Below are 9,638 nucleotides of genomic sequence, written 5' to 3'. Positions count from 1 at the left end.
GGAACACTCAGTTACTGCCAGACATTACAATCTAAGGCATATTTATTCAGCCCAATGTCAAGGACATCAAAATGGACAATTTTAGCTCTTTATCTATGCGTGGTTTATGCAACCTTTGGTTGTCTAGCATAAAATGTTAATTTCCATCTTTAATAAATAACTAGACTCAGAGATATTAGCCACTGCATTTAACGTCTGTCCCAACTAACCGTATTCCTCTGGATGTAGTTGGAGAAGAATTTCAGTTATCTAAGACTCACGAGGGCCCAGCTCCAGCTGGGACTCCAAATCATGTTTCCAGAACACAAAGAACACTTGATAAAGTTGGAGAGAAATATTTTTTGAAAATATGTCACCAGGCAGCTTGGGAATAATTTAACAGAATCATCCTACAGGGTATGAATTTAACCTTTGATCTCTCAAATGAAGGTCAGCAAATTTGTTTTTACTCTACATATCTTATAATCAATTCAATGTCTGAGTAAATCAGTCTCTAAAGAAGAGGCTGTGTTTACAGATAAGTGATACTTTCACCCTCTGATTTTTAGACATTTAACCCTCTTTTCTATGAATTAAATTCTGTTGTTTTTACCAACATTTTTTTAATCAGAAAGAGAACTCTTAAAACTTAGAATATTAGAAGAGGAAAAATACCATACTGTTATCTGCAAAGGAAATAAAAAGTCCAACAAAATGGTTTCACCATTTTTTGTTTTAAGAAACACATGAAAATGTGTTTTTTTTATTTGACAGATAGAGTTATAGACAGTGTGAGAGAGAGAGAGAGAAAGGTCTTCCTTCTGTTGGTTCACCTCCTAAATGGCTGCTACAGCCGGCACTGCGCCAATCCGAAGCCAGGAGCCAGGTGCTTCTTCCTGGTTTCCCATGTGAGTGCAGGGGCCCAAGCACTAGGGCCATCCTCCACTGCCCTCCTGGGCCACAGCATAGAGAGCTGGACTGTAAGAGGAGCAACTGGGACTAGAACCCAGTGCCCATATGGGATGCTGGCACCGCAGGTGGAGGATTAGCCAAGTGAGCCACGGCACTGGCCCAAAAATGTATTGTTTTTTAGCCATCAGTTTATCTAACACCTTCTTGCTTATCTATCCTTTTTTTTTTTTTTTTTTAAACAGCCAGAGTGGACAGTGAGAGAGAGAGACAGAGAGAAAGGTCTTCCTTTGCCATTGGATCACCCTCCAATGGCTGCCACGGCTGGCATGCTGCAGCCGGCGCACCGCACTGATCTGAAGGCAGGAGCCAGGTGCTTCTCCTGGTCTCCCATGTGGGAGCAGGGCCCAAGCACTTGGGCCATCCTCCACTGCACTCCCGGGCCACAGCAGAGAGCTAGCCTGGAAGAGGGGCGACCGGGACAGAATCCAGCGCCTCGACTGGGACTAGAACCTGGTGTGCCAGCACCGCAGGCGTAGGATTAGCCTACTGAGCCGTGGCGCCGGCTTATCTATCCTTTGAACCAAAGTTGACCAAGTGTAGCCAGTGGGCCCCATGTGCCAAGTATGACCCACTGCCTATTTTTTTATTAAAGATTTATTTATTTATTTGAAAGTCAGAGTTACACAGTGAGAGGAGAAGCAGAGAAAGAGAGAGAGGCAGAGAGAGAGAGGTCTTCCATCTGATGGTTCGCTCCCCAATTGGCCGCAATAGCCAGAACACTACCTATTTTTTAAGTAAAGTTTTATTGGAACACACCCATGCTCATTCATTTATGTACTGCCTTTATACACATATCAGGCTGCCTCTATGCTATGATGACAGAGTTAAATAATTGCAGCCGAACCTGTACGATCCACAAAGCTAAAAATACTTACTATTTGACTCTTTACCAAAAACGTTTGCCAATCACTATTTTAAATCAAAGAAAGAAAAATGGGAGGTGGTGGTGACATTGTGAAAATACACCCTCAGCCGAGATACAGTGACAGCTTATGGGTCACGGAGAGTAGACATTGTTTTTATCCCTTAGAATAACATCAAGGGGATGGAAAAAAGAGTAGTTGAGGATGCAGCGTAATGAAATTAAGACAAAATAACTAAATCTATTCCTCTGATTCTCCAAGAGTCTGTCTAAGAAAAATATGCCATGGTAGAGAGAGGTGAACCCAGAATCCTCAGCTAATGTCAGCCATTTGGGAATAAGAGTTCCTTCTCTTTGGCAGATGTGTGGCTCAAAGTTCATCATGAGTGCACTACAAAGAAAGCACAGCATGTGTTGTTGTGTGAGGAGACCAGCACTGGCTTGTCAGTGGAATAGCTAATTTAGTTAAAGGACATGGGGAAACAGTGGGGGTGGGGGACCAGAACTTGGAAAAGGAATAGTTTTAACTCTTTCTGGGCATGACTTTTAAAATAATGATGTTTCTGTTTAAGAAATGCCTATAGAATTTAAACCAGAGGAATGAAATGCAGTCTGTGCCAGTCCTTGCCAGTCATCCTCCATGGACAGCTGCCAGCAGGCTGATACACAAAGGCGATCATCCCATGCATGGTTATTTCAGTCGTAGACGCTCGTCATCTCTTGAAATTGCTCCACAGCCAGGATTCCAAATTCCAGCCTCTGCTTGTCTCACTCAGAAGTCAAGTGCACAGGCTGATGAGGGTGGGTTTTCTCAACTTGCCTCTCCAGCTGCAACTACCGGATCCCCATCCAGGGTCTGGATTTTTCATCCTTCTCTTGGAAGAGAAAGGGCAGAGACTTCCCTCTTGGCCCATGTATTACCATGTTTTCTGCTTTCTTTACAACATTGCTCTGTGAGTTCCAGCTGCTTCCTCTCTACTGGCTCTTTCTACTTTCCCAACAAATGTGCATGGGTCTCCCTCACCATAGACATCTGAAAAATCAAAAACTAAAAACACAAACCTCCCCTCAGTTTTGCTGCTCTCTTGTCACTCTCCTAGCTTTCTAGTCATTTTCCTTGTAAAAAGAGAAGAAAGTTATGCAGTGATAGCAAACAGTCCCCATGTCTCAGTGGCTTAATGAATGTTTATTTCCTGGGTGTGCAGTGGCTGTGGAACATCAGGTGACCTCAGCAAGAGTATCTGTACCTAGTGATCCAGCAAGCAGGGGATCTTCATCTTTTGGTTTTGTCATAATGCACAGGACTTCCTGCATGACCATGTGGCAAGGAGAGAGAGAGACGGAAGACTCAGGAATGGGCTTTGACCACCTCAGCCCAGAATGACTCCCTTCATATTTCACTAAAGAGCTGCCACATGGCTCCTCCCTGAGTACAAGGGCCCTGAGCAGTGCTCTTCCATGTGCCTGGAAGGGGAGCATTCCTGACATTGGTGAATACAGTGATGCCTCCCACAACTACTGAACTGCTTCATCAGTGTCCACTTGCTGTCACCCTCCCCCATCTTCTGTCTTCTAAAATTCGGCTTTTGTCTCCATTGTTTTACTAAAGCTACCTTTTTCTTACAATAACTTCATAGTCATCTATCTAACCATATTATTGCTGCTACTTCTCTTTGGTTTCTTTGTAGATTTTAATGCCTCTCTTCCTAAATTTCCTTTTCAGATTGCATGACAGCATTTGTAGCATTTTCCTACTTTCCCTCAGTCTTTTATACCCTCTTTTTCTCAGTCTCTAACTTTTCCTTCCTCCTGCTCAGTGGTAAGAATCCAGGTAGTTCAGAGATCTCGATAATCTACATGCTCTCCTTGAGGATTCATCAGTCAGTCAGTCAGTCAGTCAGTCAATCCACCCATCCACTCCTTTCTTTGGATCTAGAATTACTCTTCTAACTTTCACTTAGATCACTGGTACTTTTATATTGACATAAATTCGTAGTTTTAGAAGAAGTAACTGATCTAATGATTTCTGTTAATGGAGCAGTCTTAATTAGCATACCCTGCATATAAATGACAGAAAAATAATTTCTTTACCTCAGGTAAGGAGAAGTTGAGGTGCTTCTCTTGACTCTGCCTGATGTGACAAGTCTGGTGTCTGTTGTCTCCCCTCATGTGTAGTTAGATTTCACTTGCAACTAGAGTGATCATATTCAGATACCTCAGCCTCTAGAGGAAGATAAGCAAATTCTCCTTTTGTGTTTCTGTTTAAGAGTGATGAAATGTTTTCTCTAGAATTCTTGCCTTTCCTTCTTAAAAAAAAAAAAAAAAGCTTTACTGAGATATAATTCACACATCATATAATTCAATTATTTAGAGTATATAATCAGTGTTTTTTTTTTTTTAGTATATTCACAGAATTGTGCAGCCATCACTACAATAAATTTTAGAAGACTTTCATTGCCATAGAGAAGTCTTTTATGCATTAACCACTACTCCTTGTTCCTCTGGCCTCTGGAAATAATCATTTTTTGTCTCTATGGATACACCTGTTCTCAACAATTCATCTAAGTGGTTTCACACAGTATGTGGCCTTTTGTATTTGGCTTGTTTCACTTAGCATAATGTTCTGAGGCTTATTTATGCTCTACCATGAAACAACATTTCATTCTTATTGTTGAATAATATTCCATTGTATGGATACACCATATTTTGTTTGCCCATTTCTCAGTGGATGGCTCTCGTGTGTTTCCATCCCTTTGCTTCTGTTTTGCCAAGAACTTTTCCATATACTTATCTGTAGTCCAATCATTGGCAAACCACAGGATGGATTGAACAAATCTCGACTCAGCCTTGGGAACTGAGGATAAATGAAGCTCCCCTGCAACTGTGGCCTCTTATAAGAGTGTGAATATTCAAATAAAACTTGTTTTCTGTTAGAAGTGAGGAAGGAAGGGGTATTGAGCCAGTGGGAGAGATGATAGGGTCTACCACAGGTAACAACCAATGTTGTTTAGTACTGAAACCTTGGCTTTTTCTCTCCTGACCAGTGACATCCAATCGGAAACAAAGCTTGTGTATTTGGTCTCTGCAATTTCTCTTCTCTCTTCCTCTCCCTCTCCCTCTCCTTCCCCTTCCCCTCACCTTGTGTAACCCTCTCTGCTGTATGATCATAGTATTTCTCATCTGTTCATTTCTCACACCTTCTGCATACACCGGTCTTTTGTCATGCCTTTTCCTTCTCCAGTCCATCTGACACATCTTGATGAGAACAACCTTTCTGTGTCACAAACCTGCTAGTAATAATGTCACAGCCCCCTTTCAAAAGGTTTCCTCAGCTCCATTGCCTATAAAATTAAATCCAGATTCATCATCCACACATTTCAGGTCAGTCTCAAAATAACATTATTTATCTTTCTCAAAAATTCTTGTCTCTGCTTATAAAAATCCTACCGATTCATAGATACATCCCAGATACTAATAGCTAACATTTATCAAGCTTGTGGTATGTGTCAGCACCATTCTAACACTGATTAGAATTATTCTATTGGTTCCTCACAAGAAATCCATGAAATCTAAACAATTAGCAATACAAGCTGAGTATCCCTTATCTGGAATATTTGGGACCAGAAGTGTTTTAGATTTCAGATTTTTTGGATTTTGTGATATTCGCGTATTAGACCTGTGGATGAGACCCAGGTCTAAACACAAGATTCATGTATGTTCCATAAACACCTTATACACATAGCCTGAAGGTAATTATGTGTAATTTTTACTGTACTTGTGTCTTGATTTAGCCCATCACATGGGATCGGGATGAGATATTTACTTGTATCATGTTGGCACTTAAAAAGTTTAGGAATTTGGAGCAATTTGGATTTCAAATTTTCCTATTAAGAATGCTCAATCTGTATTATCATTTTAAAGGTAAGGCAATCCAGGGTAAGTATGTTGCCCAGGACAACATAACCCCTAGGTGCTAGAACCAGAATTCACATCCAGGCAGTTTGATTCCTATGTGTGAGTGTCTCCTTCTTGAAACCTTACATGATTACATCTTTTGTGTCTTAGTCCCCTCTCCTGACCTTGGACCCCACCCTCACTGATTGCAGTCTCTCCCTTCTTTGTGACCATATGAGGTTTTCTTTATAACTCTCTTATGCCACATTTTATGTGTTGCTTTAGGCCTGGTTCATAAGGAAGGAGGGGAATTAATATTTTTAACACTAACAATGGAGATTATAATAATTTATATTCTTGTTTCCTTGCCATCCTTTCTTGTCCCTATTGGATCAAACACTAGGGGTTGGGGGAGGGAAGTCATGTATCTTCCTCTTTTTGTGTTACTGATGTACTCATTATTGTGGGTGCAGTGGTGATGGTCTGTAGGATGGTTCCTGAGGGTCCAGCTGGGCGGGGAAAATGGCAGGCATGAGATGTAAGGAATGGTGGCCTTTGGAGACACACAGACCTGATGGTGAATTGTAGCTCCTCAGTGTACTCAGCTGTATGACCTGGGACAGGTATTTACCCCTTCCACTATGGGCTGCATTGGGTCTGTCCCAAATTCATATGCTGATATTCTAACCCTCAGTACCTTAGAATGTGACTATAACTGGAGGCAGGTCCTTGCAGAAGGAGTAGGATGCAGCTATGTATGTGCACAGAGGAATGGCCACAAGAAGGCATAGCAAAAAGGCAGCCATCTGCCAACCAAGAAGAAAAGGCCTTGAGAGAGAAAATCCTGTGGACTTGCTGATCACTGACTTCCAGACTCCTGAATCATGAGAAAATATATTTCTCTTGTTTCAACCAACTGGTCTGTGGTATTTTGTTATGGCAACTCTTGGAAACTAGTACACTCTTTTAGCCTCTGTTACCTCATCTGTAAAATAGAGCTGATAAAGGATTTAGTGGAATAAAATTCTTAGCACAGGGCCAAATGTTCCCTTGTATTGTAACCAGCCAGTAGCAAGTTCCCACTTTGTATCATCTAACATAATACCTTTGAGAACAGGAATGTTGGGATTGAGAGAAGTTTGAGGCTAGCCCCTTGACCACTGGCAAAGAATAAGTTGAGATGGGCACAGAGTTCCAGTAGCTACAAATGGACAGATTCAAGCCCTGGCAGATAGAAATTAACAAGGACCAAAGGAGACATGCTGCATCTGCATCTGCAAGCACAGAATGCCCATCTCCAACTGAGTTAAACAAAAAAGCTGGATGTATTTTGGCCTGCACTGAATAGCTCAGGGGTGGAGACAGGAGCTCAAAAGGTGTCATGGGATTTCTCTCCTGCCACCTCTCTCTCTCAGGGTTGGGTTCCTTCTCTTTTAATTCTGTTGTTCTTCAATAGATTTCGTGTTTGTGGTTGTAAGCTATCTGCAGAGTCTCGGATACCTTTACTTCTTTTCAGAGTTCAAGAGGAAAAAGTCCATGCTTCTGTTCATCACCCAGGCAGGACCTGACACCCACCACCCCTTGGGTTTGATTAGTTCCCTTGTGGTCATATGCCCATCTCTGTGCCTGTGTTGGTCAAGTGGTCTGATGATCTGATTGGCTCAGGCCTGGGTCACATGGGACTTGGCTAAATCTGAACCAGCAGCTTGAAAGGATGTATGAGGGAAGGGGTCGAACACTTGCCAGAGAATGGTGACCAGATAGCTGCCCCTAACAAATGACTACCAAGAGGTGATAATAAAAAGCAAGCCAAGAAGCTCTTTCTCTTTCTCTATATCCCTCCCTGTCTCCCTCTTATTTCTACTTCTTAATGTAGACTTCAGATTCCAATCACATTTTTGTGGTGCTCCAATTCTAGTTTACCTGGCGATCTGATTATTGGATTCAGAGGTGGTCAGCCTGCACACTGCAGCTGCAGGGCTATGTGGGGTAGCGTCCAAAGGGACAATGATGGAGCCACCCCACAACCAAGTTAGCTTGTCTTGGTGTACAAGGGCTTCACAGCCTTCTGGAATCTGTGTTCTTGCAGTTCCAAGTGTGATGCTTGAGTAGACTCAGTTCCAAGTGTCACTTGTGATGTGTGACATACCAAATAGAATACTAGTAACAATGGTTAATATTAAAGGAGTACCCGCTACATATCAGGCATTATGAGTACTGAACATGCTCCAATCTCAAGAACATGCTCAAATGAGCACCCTCATTTTCAAGGCCCCAAGAGGTTAAGCAACTTGCCTGATGTTTCCCAGGCGAGAAATAACAGAGCCAGAATTCCCAAGCAGCGATTTGCCTGACTCCAAACCCCTTACTCTACCACTCAGCCTCACCACACCGCCTCCACAGTTGGCAAGCCGCTTGGATTGCAGTCTGCAAACAATTAGCAAGAGCAACTCTCCAGCAAATCCAAGAAACAACCCGATTTGCAGAAGGGGAGGGGGCAGCTGTCTGAAAAGAGAAAGCTTTTTCCCTCCCCAGCTGGTTGACTGGGAGCAGTTTGCCACAGGCTGCTAAGGGCAAGGAAGGGGCGGAATGTTCACTGAACGTTCATTCTCCCAGTTGTTTTTCCATGACATTGAGCTCACACTCCAGGGAAAATGCAGGGCCCGAGTGGAAATGTCGTCCAAAGCCGTTCAGCCAGAGTTTTTTAAAGAAACTTTTGTTGGTGGAAATCTCTTTACTCTCCTGACTTCTCTGGGCTTAGGCTTGCCTGATGAAAATAATAATAATAAAAAAAAAACAGCCAGATAGATTTGAATTTAAAATAAACAACAAATCATGTTTCAGTGTAAAGAGGTGCCATGTAATGTGAGGGATATACTTATGCTAATACATTATTCGTTGTTTATCTGAAATTCAGATTTAAGTGAACATCCTGTGTTTGCTAAATCTGACCATCTTGCCTGGATTTCAAGCAGAAGGCGATTTCCCCTGTCTACTGGCTGACCAGACCCCCACAGGTTATTTCATTCTTGTGCAGGAAGGGGAATGTAAGGACATATTCTGGAAATCGCCTACTTCGGCTGGCTCTATCTTGCTCCTTTAAGAAAAGTTTCACAAATGGTGTGGGATCTGTAAATAATAACAGTGACAATAGTAATCCTTTCAGGATCTGGGAAATGTCTTGAGGGATTGAGGGGAAATAACTTTTCACTAAAGTTCCTGGAAACTGGTCAGTGCAATTTGTAATTAGTAAAGAGTGGCAAGCATCGCTGCCATAGCATCTGTGGGAGCGTCCCACAGAGGAAGTGGGACAGGGCCCTGACCTCCTTGGAGCAAAGGACCCTCCCTAGGGATTAGGTTTGAAATCTAGGCTCTGCAAGGCCAAGTGACAGTGGAGCATTGGGTGCAGGCGAGGGAGAAGGAAGGGTCAAGAGGGAAGGGTTAAGAAGGAAAGAAGGGAGGGAGAGGAAGCTTTAGTACAACTCCACATCATTTCCCCATCACCATGCTTTCTGCCTCCTTTTCATTCACAAACCTGAAAGCACATTCTTGGCCTTGAAGCTCTCCTACTCAGACCCTTCTCCTCTCTTGGTTCCTGGCACAGTGAATTTCGTCATTTTTTTGCAGTGATGGTCTTGCCAGAGATTGCCCTCTCTAACCAATAGCAGGCCAGCTGTCAGAAGAGCCTCTTTGAAAGGAAGACACCCTGGGAGGGTTAGTGTTTGCCAAGTAACTAAGTGTCCCCATGTTTGCAGGTGTTTAGTGTATGTTTGTAGGCGTGCACAGCACTGAATACAAGGACCTATTGTATCTTGCACTCTGAAGCTGGCTGAGGGCCTGGTAGCTAGGGTGGGTCACAATTCACAGCAACTCAGCAGTCTTTTATTGAGTTTCAAGGTTCAGTACCCTGTGCTGAGACTATAGGAAATGT

At 42.8% G+C, this 9,638-nt stretch overlaps 1 long non-coding RNA gene across 2 annotated transcripts; it reads right to left on the bottom strand.

The window, feature by feature from the left end:
• Nucleotides 1-1,144: 1,144 nt before the first annotated feature.
• On the bottom strand, nucleotides 1,145-7,811 carry LOC103351364 (uncharacterized). 2 transcript variants are annotated; one of them, XR_007910905.2, is made up of 4 exons: nucleotides 7,631-7,811; nucleotides 4,952-5,154; nucleotides 3,905-4,116; nucleotides 1,145-3,121 (listed from the first exon to the last, which is right to left on the bottom strand). It is a non-coding gene; the product is annotated as an uncharacterized lncRNA (long non-coding RNA). The 2 variants fall into 2 exon arrangements; XR_007910904.2 differs by having other exon boundaries at nucleotides 3,905-4,036; nucleotides 7,631-7,809.
• Nucleotides 7,812-9,638: the final 1,827 nt, after the last annotated feature.

This window comes from Oryctolagus cuniculus, chromosome 15 (genome assembly GCF_964237555.1).
Source record: "Oryctolagus cuniculus chromosome 15, mOryCun1.1, whole genome shotgun sequence".
In the NCBI taxonomy this organism is placed as follows: Eukaryota; Metazoa; Chordata; class Mammalia; order Lagomorpha; family Leporidae; genus Oryctolagus; species Oryctolagus cuniculus.
This window is presented reverse-complemented; position numbering and strand designations above follow the sequence as displayed.